Below are 16,824 nucleotides of genomic sequence, written 5' to 3' on the forward strand. Positions count from 1 at the left end.
TATTCGATATGGCGGTGCAGCAAGACGGGAGTGGAGCTGCAAGCCTTGGTGATGGGAACGATGGTTGGTGCGACATGCGACCGCAAACTTTGGGAACGATGTGTTGGACTTTTGATCAATTAGCTTTTTTATTTTTTTGAGCAGATAATATTATCTATACTACATTAGCCATTTTGATCGATTAGTAATACATTATTTACTTATTTTGTAGGTAAATTATTTTACACAAATTATTACATACATTAGCCGTTTTGATTTGTTATTATATATGCGTGTCAAAAATAATTTATCTATATTTATATGTAACGTAAAAGTAAATTAATTTTTTATAAGAATTAAATAATAGGTAAATTATAAGTACATTGTTTACTTATAAACAATAGGTAAATTATATTGTAGGTACTTATTTACTTATAAACAATAGAAAATTTTGATAAAGGCTAATTTAATCTTACTATAAAATGCATTACTTTATATATTAATATAACTTTCATGAAAGATAACTAAGTAAAAAAAAAGCCTTCATAATTAACTCCATATGGGGTGCCAATAAAACAATTATTTGCCAAAATTTTCTCTAAATTAAATATATACATCTAGTCAAGTCCAATGGGCACATGTATACTAATGAGTTACCAGACTTATAATTATCTAATCTTTTAGTACTTGGAAAACTCCTTATTCAATCACATCATAAAGGTTATACGTTTTGTTTTTTCTTAAATGAATGTGATCCTGTGTAGGAAGTGGATGCTGAACTTGAACATGTATAAGAACTGAATGAAGAAGTGAGAAGGATGCTAACGGCATCGGTTGACAATGTTTCACAAAAGCTATACTTGATTGATGACATTCAGCGCTTAGATGTGTCCTACCAATTTGGAAATGAGATTGAAGAGATTTTACAGAAAACTCACGAGAACTCTTATGATTTGGGTGACCTGTACATCGCTGGACTTCTTTTTCAATTGCTTAGACAACAAGGTTATAACGTTACATTGCTGTAAGTACTCTCGGATGGTGGTCATATAGTTTTTTATTTTCTATTTTTACCCAAATGCTTCTTGAGGCTCTGTATTTTCCATTTTGTTGGTCATACAAATTTATTCAACAATTCAAGGACGGTGATGGAAAATTCAACGAATCACTCCGTTCATGATGTTGTAGGACTATTAAGCTTGTATGAAGCCACACATGGCCTCCTCCAACCCTAGGCTAAATGCCAAATTACCCCATCTATTCCCCTCTAAACACCACCCAACCCAAGCTAAAACATTGGGCTAAAAGTGTCACGCCCCGGACCTGGAGTCGGTGGAAAAATTCAAACCCGAGTCCGAAACGCGAATTAAAAACTAAATAAATAAAATTAAAACTGAAATGGGGTGGAAAATAAAATTCTTCTTATTTAAAATAACTTAATAATTCTTTACAAGGCTAAATAAATAAATACAAATTCTAGCCTCACATCTATTTCATCTCATCTGGTCTACCATTTTGACAGTTTGGTTAGTAAACCTGCATAAAAATTGAGGGTGAGCTTCAACAGCTCAGCAGAGACATAACCTTACCACAGTAAATTGACAATACTAAATTATGTGTTATAATCATGTAATCAAGTACCAAATCATTATCAATAACAATGCATGAGTGCAATGCAATACTTTTCATCGTTCCCTGTTAATTCATATAATAAAACATGCGGATCTGCACGTCCCATACCGTGCATTTTACCTTTGCAGTGATGGTTCGAATGTTCTAATATACAAATTAACCCCCTGTAACTCAATCATCCCAATTTCCCCTTTTGTTAGTCATCTTGCCAAAACCCTTCGTCACCAATCCCGAATTACCCAAAAGAAACTGTGCACTGTAAGCTCGCTTGAGACTTGGTACCTACTAAGAGTTTGGCTCAACTACATAAAAGATCATTTCCAACTACCCTCATTTCCAATTCCTTCTCACCACTGAAACTCCAACCACACGACCAATTATGAATGATTCACATATACCACAGTATATTCTCAACCAATAGCATTTCATCAATAATTCCATAACCAATAACAAGTAAACACGCAAGGGCAATATTTATCCAATTAGCAAGCCAGATCACATTAATCAACCAAGAAGATCAATAATAATAATATAATGCTACACGAAATTTAATAAAGCCAATCTCCGTAAAGGTTTGCCGTATTTTCCCTACCTGGAGTCCAAAACAAGCAAATAATCTCCCTTACCAACACCTCGATTAAACACAACTGTCGCGGTAACTGGAGTCCCTGATCCAACAAATAAACTATATCACTATATAATCCCTATATCTAGCAACCAATATAAACTTCTTTATTTTAGAATTCCGATATTAGGCTTAACATCACCTTATCTCAGTTGGACCCTTAAAAACATTTTTCTTTCTTATTTGGGTCCTCAAAAGTTTCTCAATTATATACATGCTGCCTTGCTGGAAAAACAGTAAGCATCTGCCTCCAAAACAATTCTAAAATCACAGTTTTGTCCCAAGCCTTCGGGTAATAACAAAATTCTATCCTCACACTTAATCCGATCTCATCCCGTCTACCCTCTTAGACTGTTTAGCTTGTAAACCTGCATAACAAGAAAGGGGTGAGCTTCAACAGCTCAGTAGGGACATAACCTTATCACAGTAATTGACAATATTAAATTAAGTGTCATGAATTCATATAGCCAAATATCAAATCATTATGGCTAATAATGCATGAATGCAATGCAACCTCTTCAATTACCCTCGTTAATTTATTTAATAAAACACGCGAACCTGCACTGCAGAGGTAAAATGCACGGGACGTGCAGGTCCGCATGTTTTATTATATGAATTAACATGTAGAGATGAAGAGTATTGCATTGCACTCATGCATTGTTATTGATAATGATTACATGATTATAACACGTAATATAGTATTGTCAATTTACTATGGTAAGGTTATGTCTCTATTGAGCTGTTGAAGCTCACCCTCAATTTTTATGCAGGTTTACTAACCAAATTGTCAAATGGGTAGGCCAGATGAGATGAAATAGATGTGAGGCTAGAATTTGTATTTATTTATTTAGCCTTGTAAAGAATTATTGAGTTATTTTAAATAACAAGAATTTTATTTTCCACCCCGTTTCAGTTTTAATTTTATTTATTTAGTTTTTAGTTCGCGTTTTGGACTCGGGATAGAATTCTCCACCTACCCCGGGTCTGGGGCGTGACAAAAAGCTAAATGCTAAAGCTAGGCCAAATACCCCCCCCCCCCCCCCCCCAAACAAAATCTCCCCTTCCCCAAACGCGTGGACTCGCCTGCATTTGGGCCACTCTCGGCCCACCCACACGCTGACGCACCCCATGTGGCCCACATCAATTTAGCTCCCGACAGCACGGGGGGCCATTGTCAGGGCCCCTGTCGGCCACTTCCCCGAGCCCAACGACTCTTTTTCGCATCGAACGGCCACAATTAAGGACCGTTGGTTGATCCAACGATCCAAATTCAAATTTTATTTTTTAAAAATATGTTATTTTAAAATACATTTAATCCAATGGCTAAGATCGAATATAATCAAATCTAAAGGTAAAAAAAAAATAAAAAATCTAACGACCCAAATTGAAATCCAACAGCTAAAATAATAAAAAAAATTTATTTAACTCAAAATTCACCCAAAAACTCTATAAATACCTATGTATTTGTTCAAACATCCATACAAAACTCAATTTTCTCCTACAATTCTTCCAATTTATCTTTCTACCATTTCTTTCCATTTCCAAATTGTTCAACATGGCAAAAGAGCATATTAGATGTCGTAATTGGACATGTGAGGAAGATATTGCTTTATGCTTGGCATGGGTTTCTGTTAGTGAAGATGGTGCAGTTGGCACAAATCAAAATAAAAAGGTTTTGTGAGATAAAATCATTGCAAAGTTTCAAGAAAACTGCAATGGCAGCAGGCGGGATGGTGGTGGTGTTTATGATCAGTGGAAGACTATCAACAAATCATGCACTTTATGGAAGGGAAGCTTGGAGAGAGCCGTGGTTGGCATGACTAGTGAAAGGAGCGCCATAGAAATTGTATTTTTTTTCTCGATATTTTATTTGTCATGTACATAATATTATTTTGCAACTAATTATTTTTTATGTATTTTTTGCATAGGGTAATATAGTCGTGGTTGGCATGGCTAGTTCAAGATGCTTCAAAAAGCTCTTTACTCATCTGAAACTGCCTCCGAAAATCAAGAGTAGGAAATTTCGGACGCTCGATGAAATAATATTTCATCAGTCGGTCATGACACTCTTCTCTATCATGCTGTACAAATGAACACCTTGTGACAGAACAACGATGGCTAGATTCACTATGGTGCTCATAATGCATAAGTGAGTTTACAAGTTCAGCTTCGGCGTTGATCAATTCTGCATGCTCAATGTCAAGCCTTACTTGGCATTGTGTCATCTGCATTGCCCTGTTACGCCTTCTTCTATCACCAATTGTTGAGATATTGAGGATTTTTGGGACACAAAAACTCTTTCAAAGTTGAAAGATTGGTGAATATAGAGAATGATTGAAGGTTGAAAGATTGTCTGATCAACTAATATTGGACCTGTGTTTATATAGATGATGATTGATGAAAGTTGAACGATTGGTGAAAGCTGAAAGTTTGGTGTTGAACAGTAGGTGAAAGTTGAAAGATTGATGAAAGTTGAAGACTTGCTTTGTGGAAAATTTAGTGATTTTTCAATATTTATCAGAATTTAAATATTTTTAAATTAAAATGTTCATAAAATTAATTTACGATAGTCTGCATATTTATTTTTTTTTTAAATTTAATTTAAGAAAAAAATTAGTCTAAGTTCATTCTTTAATAATCTCAGGCAAAAATTTTAAACCAGAAGGGTTGGAGCAGAAATGTCACATCCCGGCCCGGGGCGGATCACTTTCCGGGCCCGCTTCCACTACCGTAGCACGATATTGTCCGCTTTGGGCTTACCATTCCCTCACGGTTTTGTTTTTGGGAACTCACGAGCAACTTCCCAGAAGGGTCACCCATCATGGGATTGCTCTAGCCCTTTTCTCGCTTAACTTCGGAGTTCCTACGGAACCCGAAGCCAGTGAGCTCCCAAAAGGCCTCGTGCTAGGTAGGAATGGGAATATACATTTAAGGATCATTGCCCTGGGCGATGTGGGATGTCACAATCCACCCCCCTTAGGGGCCCGACGTCCTCGTCGGCACACCACGGCCAGGGTTAGGCTCTGATACCAATGTCACATCCCGGCCCGGGTGGGACCACTTCCCGGGCCCGCTTCCACTACCGTAGCACGATATTGTCCGCTTTGGGCTTACCATTCCCTCACGGTTTTGTTTTTGGGAACTCACGAGCAACTTCCCAGAGGGTCACCCATCCTGGGAGTACTCTAGCCCTCTTCTCGCTTAACTTCGGAGTTCCTACGGAACCCGAAGCCAGTGAGCTCCCAAAAGGCCTCATGCTAGGTAGAGATGAAATATACATATAAGGATCAGTCCCTGGTCCAGGGCAAATCACTTCCCGAGCCCGATCCACCACCGTAGCACGATATTGTCCGCTTTGGGCTTACCATTCCCTCACGGTTTTGTTTTTGGGAACTCACACGAGAACTTCCCGATGGGTCACCCATCCTGGGAATGCTCTCGCGCGCTACTCGCTTAACTTCGGAGTTCCCATGGAACCCGAAGCCAGTGAGCTCCCAAAATGCCTCGTGCTAGGTAGGAATGGGAATATACATTTAAGGATCATTGCCCTGGGCGATGTGGGATGTCACAATCCACCCCCTTAGGGGCCCGACGTCCTCGTCGGCACACCACGGCCAGGGTTAGGCTCTGATACCAATGTCACATCCCGGCCCGGGTGGGACCACTTCCCGGGCCCGCTCCACCACCGTAGCACGATATTGTCCGCTTTGGGCTTACCATTCCCTCACGGTTTTGTTTTTGGGAACTCACGAGCAACTTCCCAGTGGGTCACCCATCCTGGGAGTGCTCTAGCCCTCTTCTCGCTTAACTTCGGAGTTCCTACGGAACCCGAAGCCAGTGAGCTCCCAAAAGGCCTCGTGCTAGGTAGGGATGAAAATATACATTTATGGATCACCCCCTGGGCGATGTGGGATGTCACAAGAAAAACTATTTCTGGACTAAAAGTTAAATTTTTCGGGTTAAAAAATTTGACTTTTAAACCAAAAGTTGGAGATGGTCTAAGGGTACATGAAGATGAGATACTAGATGAGGCACTAACCTTCGCCACCACTCATCTTGAATAGGCTACCTACCGTTTAAGCCCCCCACTTGCAAAAATAGTAACCCACGCCTTATGAGCAACTCCAGCGTTGAAGCCTTTCCCCCAGGCTATTCACTATTCAATCCACCTTATGAACAGTAATAGCCCTGGCAATAGCCTTTGCATCTCCACCGTTACACTTCAATAGCCCTGGTAATAGGCAATAAAATATTAGTATTTTTTTTATTTATAAAATAATACAAAATAATTTTAATTGTAATTTCGGATAAGATTTTTAATCGTTCTCGTTGCGTCACGTGTCATTATCCGAAATATTATTAAATAATACAAAATAATTTTATTTGTAATTTCGGATAAGATTTTTAATCGTTGTCGTTGTGCTACTTGTCATAAAATCTGAAAAGACAATTATTGGAGATGGATTTCCGATAAATTTTTAATCGTACTCGTTATGCCACGTGTCATTATCCGAAAATACAATTATTAGTGATGGATTTCTGATAAGGTTATTATCCAATCACGTCGCGCCACGTGTCATAATCTGTTTACAATCTTTGAGGATAGATTTCCATCAGATTTTTAATGAATGACAGCATGCCACGTGACATTATGTACAACCTAATCCTTTCTGAATCCTCCATATAATCCACTATCCATCCTCACAAATCTCACACCAATTTTCTAGAGATCTCTATCATTATTCATAGTTTCTGTTTCTTTCTTACAATGTCTTCTTCTTTCTCAAGGATGATGTGGGAACTCGATCAGGAAGAGGAAGAATTGTTTAACCAATCAGAATGAATGTTCAATCACCAAGGGGCAAAAAATGAGATGGAAGAGGATGAGGAGCGTAGAATGAGAGATGACGAAGTAAGAATGGGCAGAGCCTCACATTCCCGTCGAGTCATCCAAGCTGTGGCTCAGATCTGCAGGCCCAGCTGTTCCGGAAACCTTGATAGAAGCAGACAACGACAAGGTATGGAACTCTTGGACGATTATTTTGTCTCTAATAGTCTATTTCCTGATATGTACTTTAGACGTTGTTTCAATTTTTTTTTTTGAATTTTTTACAATTTTTTTTTAATTTTTATTCAACTAATTAATCTCTGCCGTTGGATATAAAAAAATTTAAATTCCAACACTCAAATTGTGTCACATCCCCGCCCGGGTGGGACCACTTCCCGAGCCCGCTCCACCACCGTAGCACGATATTGTCCGCTTTGGGCTTACCATTCCCTCACGGTTTTGTTTTTGGGAACTCACAAGCAACTTCCTAGAGGGTCACCCATCCTGGGAGTGCTCTAGCCCTCTTCTCGCTTAACTTCGAAGTTCCTACGGAACCCGAAGCCAGTGAGCTCCCAAAAGGATTCGTGCTAGGTAGGAATGAGAATATACATTTAAGGATCATTGCCCTGGGCGATGTGGGATGTCACAATCCACCCCCCTTAGGGGCCCGACGTCCTCGTCGGCACACCACAGCCAGGGTTAGGCTCTGATACCAAATTGTCACATCCCGGCCCGGGTGGGACGACTTCCCGGGCCCGATCCACCACTGTAGCACGATATTGTTCGCTTTGGGCTTACCATTCCCTCACGGTTTTGTTTTTGGGAACTCACGAGCAACTTCCCAGTGGGTCACCCATCCTGGGAGTGCTCTATCCCTCTTCTCGCTTAACTTCGGAGTTCCTACGGAACCCGAAGCCAGTGAGCTCCCAAAAGGCATCGTGCTAGGTAGGGATGAGAATATACATTTATGGATCACCCCCCTGGGCGATGTGGGATGTCACAATCCACCCCCTTTAGGGGTCCGACGTCCTCGTTGGCACACACGCGACCAGGGTTAGGCTCTGATACCAAATTCACATCCCAGCCCGGGTGGGACCACTTCCCGGGCCCGCTCCACCACCGTAGCACGATATTGTCCGCTTTGGGCTTACCATTCCCTCACGGTTTTGTTTTTGGGAACTCACGAGCAACTTCCCAGAGGGTCACCCATCCTGGGAGTGCTCTAGCCCTCTTCTCACTTAACTTCGGAGTTCCTACGGAACCCGAAGCCAGTGAGCTCCCAAAAGGCCTCATGCTAGGTAGGAATGGGAATATACATTTAAGGATCATTGCCCTGGGCGATGTGGGATGTCACAGATTGTGCCACGTGTTACAACGGTAACTTTTCTTAATTTTAAAACTATTTTTTCTTTTATTTTTTTATTTATAAAGCATATTAATATCCACCGTTGATCTTAGATCGAACGGTGGATATTAAATAAGACTTTTTTTTTTTACCGTTGAGATCAAACGGTCCAAATTAAAGATCCGTTGAGATCGAACGAACCGTGGGAAGCCACGTGGCTTCCCAACGGTAACTGAAAAATCACTGTTTTTTTTTTTTTTTTTTTTTCTGATTTTGTGTCGGCGACGTGCCCCCGCTCGTGAGGGGTGCACGCGCCTGACAGAAAAAAAATTAAAAATGGCCTGGCACCAGGCTGACGTCAGCGCTAGCGTCACATCCACTCGGGCTGGCAATTCTCCACGAACCCGGAGCTCAGGCCTCCACCTCCACTCGGGCTCTCCAACGCTGGAGCCGGGTCCATAGGGCCTCGGGCCCTTTTTCTCTGGCCTGTCCCCCGAGCACCCAGCAACGCTGGAGTTGCTATAAATTAGCAGCTCCGAAAGGGTTTACCAAGGGTTGAAGCAAGGCATTACTTGTCTGTCTACCAGGAATTAAGACAACCACCTAATGAAACTCTCCTAACGATCGCTAAGCTGGATTTCAACCGACTGCAACAAGTCCATCAGAATGAACTAAGCGAAATCACGAGGTTAATTAATGACTTATATCATTTATATATACTTAAACACAAACCAAAAACTATTGTTCATTAACAGTGGAGTGACGAAAATGCCCCTGATTTGCTGCCCAATTCTCTGCCTTCTTCCTTTGTTGCATAGTGAAATTCCTATTTTCCCCCAGCTGTTGCTCTGCCCCTCTCTCTGTTCTCTCCACTCCACATCAGCTTTTCTGCTATGCTTCTGCCTTCATTCCTAAAGCCACTCATATGGCATACAAAAATGAGCTGAATACAAAAAAGACGACCTTTTCTTTTTTTCAAAAAACATCATCATGAGTTGGCATATTTGGAAGTCCCGGTGTGATTTTGTTTTCAACCAAATGCCTATTAATGCAACAAAAGCTCTTATGGCTATCTCTAACTCGATGGAGGTATTCTCGAAGGCTAGGAGGGACCTTGGGGCCATTAGGATTTTTGGTTCGGGTAGGAATGGGCAAGTAACCTATTGGACTACTCCTACTGCCCCCTTCTACAAAGTCAACGTTGATGCAAGTTGGTCCATGGTGTCCAAAGCTGGGTTTGTCGGGGTAATGGTGCGTGCAGCCGCTGGGGATTTCATTGCAGCGGCGAGATATGCCATTATGGCTCGAAATGTCGCATAGGCGGAGGCCTTTGCGTTGCTTCGGGGTTGTGAGGTGAGCTCCTCTTTAGGTCTTACATCTGTTGTCCTCGAGCCTGATTCCTTGGAATCTGTTTCGTGCTTATCGAACTCGTTAGAGGATGGTTGTTGGGAGGCCTTTCCGATCTTGGTGAGAGTTAATGAGGTGGGAAAGTCTTTTCAGAACTGTTGCTGATCTTGGGTTCCAAGATCAGCCAATGTAGTGGTGGATTCTCTTGTGTCGGCAAACAATCTAGAGATGTGTGATGTTATTTGGGTCGATAGACCCCCATCTTCGTTGGTGCATATGCTCAACAATGACGGCTTACCTTGTCCACATTAATTTTGCTTTGGGTAGGGGGTGACGTTTGCATGGTTGCAACGTCTTTCTTAATGTTCCCCTCTTCATTGTTTTTTCTAGTGCTTTGTTAGCCTTTGCTTGCCTCGTAGTAGGCTTTCCTTGTACTTTTGGCATCTTTGTCCTGAAATATTATTCTCATTTTACCGAAAAATTCAAAAAAAAAAAAAAAAAAAAAAATCATCATGATGTCCACCAAACTTTTCTGTACTTATTTTAGTGACGAAAATGCCCCTCATTTGCCGCCCAATTATCTGCCGTCTTCCTATGTTGCACAGTGAAATTTATATTTTCCCCCATTGTACGAGTGTTGGTCAACGTGGGAAGGAAATTATTTATATACTAAAACTCCGTGGAATCTTTCAAACAAAAAAAAACACGATGGAAAATGACTGTTCACGAGCAATGTAATGGCTAAAATGTCCCTTGATATCTTCTTTGTTGCCAATTGTCTTGCCTGCTTGGAACAGCGATATGACGCTTTTACCGATCTTGACCACGCGTCGGTCATCGTCCAACCAGTTTACATCTTCTCGACTTTTCCTTCAGTTTCCTTCTCTCTCACAAATTTGTTCTTCTGTCTACATTCAACTCGCTCTCTCTCGCTCTCCATCTTCATTGAAACCCTGATTCCTCAACGCTTTCTCAGAACGTGCCAAATTCGGTTTCAACCGTTCTATCCCGATCTCACAATGTTCGGCGCAAAACCTTGAGAATATTGGCCTCTGCTCCGTCTCCGTCCCCAGAGTTGGGATCGGTCTCGAAGAGCTTTCTGCATCCATCCTTCCGAAGGTACGGCCTTCACCAATCCCATGTTTTAGTTTGTTCTTATTCTTTTTTTTTAGTTTTGGATTTGTAATTTTTTGTTTCGTACCTGAGAATATGTGATCTCATGTTTGAGTTTTGGTGTTTTTGTGATTTCGGATTCGTAAGTTTTGTTTGGTGGCTGAGAAAATGTAATTCCTAATGTTTTGATTGAGTCAAATAATAAAAAAATAAAAGACAAGTAGAGAATTATCGTCGAGAGGAGTGGGTGCAAAAAGGGAAGAAAAAAAGCATGAATCTGGAGAATGGAGCAAATGGGTTTTCTGTTCAAATCCCTCACCCAAATTAAATATATAAATTAATTTTTTAATTTCCTTTTAATGGTTTGTAAATCAAGCCTTTTATTGTGTGCATTTTCAGTGTTATTTCTTCCCGAGTTGGAAAGTAGAAGCTTCAACTTTTAGCTCAGACCTTAAAGCCTCAAAATTTTCACTTTATCAATCCAGTTATTCCGGGCAAGCATAACCTTTATCAACATCCTGTTTATAGAAGAATAAAAGTCATCTCCTGGCCCTTCTCTGGTAAGTGGATTATTGAATATCAGAATTTAACTTCTGTATTAGTGCATTTCATTGATGATAATCGAAATTTTTTAATCCTTTTGTGTTTCAGGAATACAGTGTTAATTCTCCGGACTATCGACCTCTGCCGTCTGATTCTCCTCAATGGTGCTTGCACCATTTGAACCAGAGGGAATCTTAAGGTTGATTTCTGCATTTGTCTAACTCTTAACTCTATTTCCATCTGTCTCTCACACGCAAACACACTATGTCAATGTTAAAACATCATCATTCCTGATTATTCAAAATTGGTCTTTGGTTCATTTTATTAGTAAATTTTCAATTCTCTGATGGCTACTGTTACATGTTTTGTCAGATTGCATTATAGGCACATACTTTTGCATTTTAAGGTATCAAGCTTCTTCTTGCTGATAATACTACCTATTTGCACTCTAAAAAATTCTTCATTTGATTCAATAGGGTTTTTAATTTCACTTTTTTTTGTCGCTGTGAAATGTTTTTCCAGGCTAAATCATTGGATTGCAATTGTGTATGTTTGCTTTCATCCACTTAGTTCTCTTCAAGTGAAATGTGTTTTTGTCGCTGCGAAATGCTTTCTTTGACTTAATGTCAATTAGTTGACGTTTATCATAGTGTGGATGTGCAGATGCTTTTTATTTTTTCAATTGATGCTTTAGCAGTTTCTATTATCTACCTTTTAGGGTATAAATCGTATCTATAATTTCAAAATACATGTTCTTCATGACAATCTATGGTATTTATGAAATAATTCATGTTAAGAGTAATTTTTTTTCCTTTCCCTTCACTGCAGTCCCAGTGAAAAGCACTTGCAGTCTTGCAACAGATGCACTATGCATGTAAGTAAAACATTTTACTATCATATCTTTCCTGGCTATAGGTATACTACAAATTACCACACTTTTCTACCAAGGGCATTGCTTCTTTCTTTTTCTTTTTTATTATTAATTTTCTCTATTTGAATGTAGGCAAGTACAAAAATTGACATATGCTGATGGATGTTATTTGCTGACATGCCAAATTGTTTTGAGTGCTTGCAAGGTATGTCATTTTCTCAAGCTCAAAGAGAGACAATGCATCATGTTGCTTTGTCCTAATTTATTTATGTTTCTGCAGATGAAGCTAAGTCTGGGTTGGAATGGCTTCATCAATGTGCAGAAAATGAGCTACAAGTTGACCTCAATGATAAGGACATCAAAAGATTTCATTGAGTTTTTCACAAAACTTGCTGGATTGACTAGGTTATGTTCCACTAAAGATATTACACTATTTTTCTGATTGGATAAGTTGATTCGGGTTACAATGATATAGCTTTTTAGATTATTCATACTAAGAATTAGTTTTGCTAAGTGGGAATGCTGTGATTGAAATTTTATAGAAATGATGAACGGGCCAATCTGAAATACCAAATTTCAACTGATGAACTCACTCTTATATGACTATTACTGCATATACTCATCTTTTATTTCGTTGAGTTTTATTTTTATTTCATTATTTTGGGTTTCGCAAAGAACTGAATTTTATCTTATTTATAGCTCTATACGCATGTAGTTTTTCTCTTTTTTGGTTTCAAGTATTTCGTTGGTTTTATTTAACAATCTTTTGGAGTATAGAGAATCATTGCACCAATGTTTTATTCTTGGATTTCCTGATGATTTGGCATTGAGATGTAAAGCAAAGGTGTCTCATGGGAACCATAGATTGCTCGAAACTATCTCAAAGAAGTGGAGAGATTTGTTACGTAGCTTCAGACTATGCCAACTATGAAGCTCTAGAAAAATGGTGCGGAAATTGGCTGTTTGTCATTGACGAGGTATAATCCAATAGCTAATAAGTATGCTCCTATATTCGACACTTCAAATACGTCTAGAGCTGATGTTGTTATTACTACTTTCATTTTTACAGAAGGAAAGGTTTTTCGTTCTTCATTTCTTGCTATATCATCTTGGGTTGTGCAAACTATTCATTATAGGGGATTCCTTCATATATATATATAGTTAATTCTTGCTAAGATTTCTGCAAACTATTTTTGTTATGTCCAAGTTGAAATCTTTTTTTTGTGGTTGTAAATAGATTTCACATGTAAATAGTATATATATACACATTTTAACTTTCTACATATTTTACATAATTTTAAAACCCACAGCACCGCACAGGCTCTTTTACTAGTCACTTACTAAACAGTTGAATTCTCCACCTCTTGCTACTAAATGAATGATAAATTCACAATTCATGATTCTGTACTTTCAGAAAAAGAAAATGTCCTTGGTGAGACACATGTACCTGAAGAAATAGAGGAACATGAAAGCAAAGAAATCTTCATAAATTATGCTTATACTAATGAATTGTGGGATCGGAATGAAATAATTATTGATGACATGTTCGTATTCGCAATAGCCACCGAAGTCATATTAAGTGATGATATTGAGCCCTCTCTGTTGATAAATGCAAACAAAGACAAGATTGGCTTAAGTGGAAAGATGCAATCCAGGAAGAATTAAATTTCTTGGAAAGGCGAAATGTTTTTGGACCGATAATCCAAACCCTGCTTGGTATAAACCCAGTGGGTTACAAATAGGTATTCATAAGAAAGCAAAATGAGAAAAACGAGATTACAAGATATAAAGCACGACACAAGGCTTTTTGAAAAACTTGGAATTAATTATGAGGAGACATACTTTTCTGTAATGGATGCAATCACGTTCCGTTACTTAATAAGTTTAGTGGTTTTAGAAAAACTTGACATGCAACTTATGGATGCCATCACCGCATATCTATATGGAGAATTAGATACAGACAAATATATGAAAGTTCCAGGACTTAAGTTGCTTGAAACAACTCACAAATCACGAGGTATGCTTTCAATCAAACTAAGGCGATCATTGTATGGGTTGTAACAATGTGGATGAATGGTATCATCGTTTCGGTGAGTATTTGATCAAAGAAGGGTATCTCAACAATCATTTGCCCTTGTATGTTCATTACGAAATCTAACTCTGAATGGCCATATATGTCGATGATATGAACCTAGTTGGAACTCTTGAAGAGCTCAATAAAGCTGTTGAATATCTGAAAAGCGAATTTGAAATGAAAGACCTTGGAAAAACAAAATATTTTCTCGACCTGCAGATTGAGCATTGTGCTAGTGGAATATTGGTCCACCAATCAACTTGCATTGAAAAAATCTTGAAGCGATTTGGCATGGACAAGATTTATCCCCTCAGCACGCCAATGAATCTTAGTTCTCTGGACATTAAGAAAGATCCATTCCGTCTAAATGAAGATGATGAAGTGGTCCTTGATCTAAAAGTACTATATCTGAGTGCAATAGGTGCTTTATTATATTTAGCACAATGTACTAGACCTAGATATAGCTTTTTCAATCAACTTGTTAGTAATGTATAGATCTGCTCCAACAATTCGTCATTGGAAGGGAATCAAAGATGTATTGCGATACCTTCGTGGGACAACAAATATGAGTCTCTTCTACTATAAGAAATCCACAAATGACCAGGTCTTTGTTGGATATGCAAATGCTGGTTTTCTCTCTGATCCGCATAAAGCTCATTCACAAATTGGATATGTGTTCAATAATGAGATACATCAATCTCATGGTGCTCAACAAAACAAACATTAGTTGCTGTATCTTCAAATCAGTCAGAAATACTTGCTTTACATGAAGCAAGTCGTGGATTTTCTTGGTTAAGATCAATGATCCATCATATCTAGAATTCATGTGGTGTAACTTTGAAGACAGACAATCCAACTGTTATCTATGAAGATAATGCATCCTGTATTGCCCAGATGAAGAAGGATTCATCAAGGGCGATAAGACTAAACACATATCTCTAAAGTTTTTCAGTGTACATGAGCTTCAGAAGGTTAAAGTTATTGAAGTCAGACAAATCCGTTCCAATGAAAATCTGGCAAACCTGTTCACCAAATCTCGACCAAAGTGCACGTTTCAGAATTTAGTGTTAAGTATCGGATTATGTCGACTTACCAATCAGATAAATTTGGAAAATGCAGAATCAGGAGGAGATACATATTAGGGAGAACATCCATGATACATGTATGTTGTACTCTTTTTCCTTCCATTAACTTCCCCTCCAGCAGTGAAGGATGCGTCAACAATTGTCAGATTCATGGATGACATAGTGGACCACAAGGTACTTAATCGTATATGTAAATAGTATTAGTGAGTATTGTTGAATGTAAAAGTCTCATTGAAAACCTGACACAATAAAATATAACTTATATTATGCGGTCTAATTCTAATTACAGAGAATATTTTTATGACAAAATTTTACATCGAATGAGCTGGCCAGTGGTTAAATTAGAATAGTATTACTACTTGACCCAATAGTAGTGGATTGGCTTCCCCCCTCCCAAAGCCCAAACTGAAATCTTGACAAGCACGAGTATTATGATTGCACTGATACTTCTACTAATAGTCCTTTTATTTTATTTTATAAAATCCTGATCCTGATTAGTTTGAGCAAGAGCGAGAACATTTTATCTCAGCTGTGAACTGTTACAAGAAGAAATATGAGACCACAGAAGAAGAAGCGATAATCAAACTTCAAAGACAAGTGGATAATGCATGGAAGGACATAAATGAAGCGTGCCTCCACCCTACCGTTGTCCCCATGCCCCTGCTAATCCGCATTCTCAATTTAACTAGGGTCATTGATGTTGTGTACAAGTGTGAAGATGGCTACGCCAATAACCCAAAGGTGTGCTAAAAGATTTTATAGTTTCTACTCTAGTGGAACCTGTGGCTTTATAAGACTAAATATCGACTTACTATCATGGGCAAATCCATATAGGGACCTGGGAGGTCCTAGGATCCTCCAGAAGTCCAAAGAAATACTTGCGATTGACATTCAAGACCCTCAACAATTTGGCAGGTGCAGTGGAGAGGCTTGTTGCCTCCGTGGATGTGCATGCAACAATGCTTATAACGAAGAAGAGGTTTCTAATATTTTTATTTTATTTAAAGACCTAGCCGAAATGACAACGTTTTTTAGCCAGGTAATTATAAAAGATTTAAAAACTAAAATATCTTTGTTTTTTATACAGAGCCGGAGAACCCCGGTCCTTTCGAGTATCCCCAAATTATATTTAAGAACTCCCAACCCCAAATCGCCACAACCTCCCAACTTTAAACTCATGTTACCCTCATCCCCCAACACCATTTGCCGTTCCACCACCTCTAGCTGCCTAATTTTATTTCTTCCAAATTCATTTAAGTTTTTTAATCCTAGACTCTAGTCTCAACTCCCAATTGTAATATATATGTTACATTAACAAATTTCATCTTTGTAGAGTCATTAATTGATGCGTTACGTTTAGGGATGGGCAACGGTTATGACAG

The 16,824-nt window shown here is 38.9% G+C and overlaps 2 long non-coding RNA genes across 4 annotated transcripts; both read left to right on the plus strand.

The window, feature by feature from the left end:
- The first annotated feature begins 10,539 nt into the window (after window positions 1-10,539).
- LOC103931168 lies at window positions 10,540-12,459 on the plus strand. 3 transcript variants are annotated; one of them, XR_664818.3, is made up of 7 exons: window positions 10,540-10,875; window positions 11,269-11,429; window positions 11,521-11,611; window positions 11,785-11,818; window positions 11,935-11,958; window positions 12,241-12,286; window positions 12,416-12,459. It is a non-coding gene; the product is annotated as an uncharacterized LOC103931168 (long non-coding RNA). The 3 variants fall into 3 exon arrangements; XR_664819.3 differs by lacking the exon at window positions 11,935-11,958 and having other exon boundaries at window positions 10,541-10,875; XR_664820.3 differs by lacking the exons at window positions 11,785-11,818; window positions 11,935-11,958 and having other exon boundaries at window positions 10,543-10,875.
- On the plus strand, window positions 12,458-13,460 carry LOC125468086. The gene is made up of 3 exons (XR_007258210.1): window positions 12,458-12,488; window positions 12,564-13,260; window positions 13,353-13,460. It is a non-coding gene; the product is annotated as an uncharacterized LOC125468086 (long non-coding RNA).
- The last annotated feature ends 3,364 nt before the right edge of the window (window positions 13,461-16,824 follow it).

Source organism: the organism of the source record quoted next, unplaced genomic scaffold, assembly GCF_019419815.1.
Source record: "Pyrus x bretschneideri cultivar Hongxiangsu unplaced genomic scaffold, Pyrus_bretschneideri_v1 Contig2, whole genome shotgun sequence".
Lineage (NCBI taxonomy): Eukaryota > Viridiplantae > Streptophyta > Magnoliopsida > Rosales > Rosaceae > Pyrus > Pyrus x bretschneideri.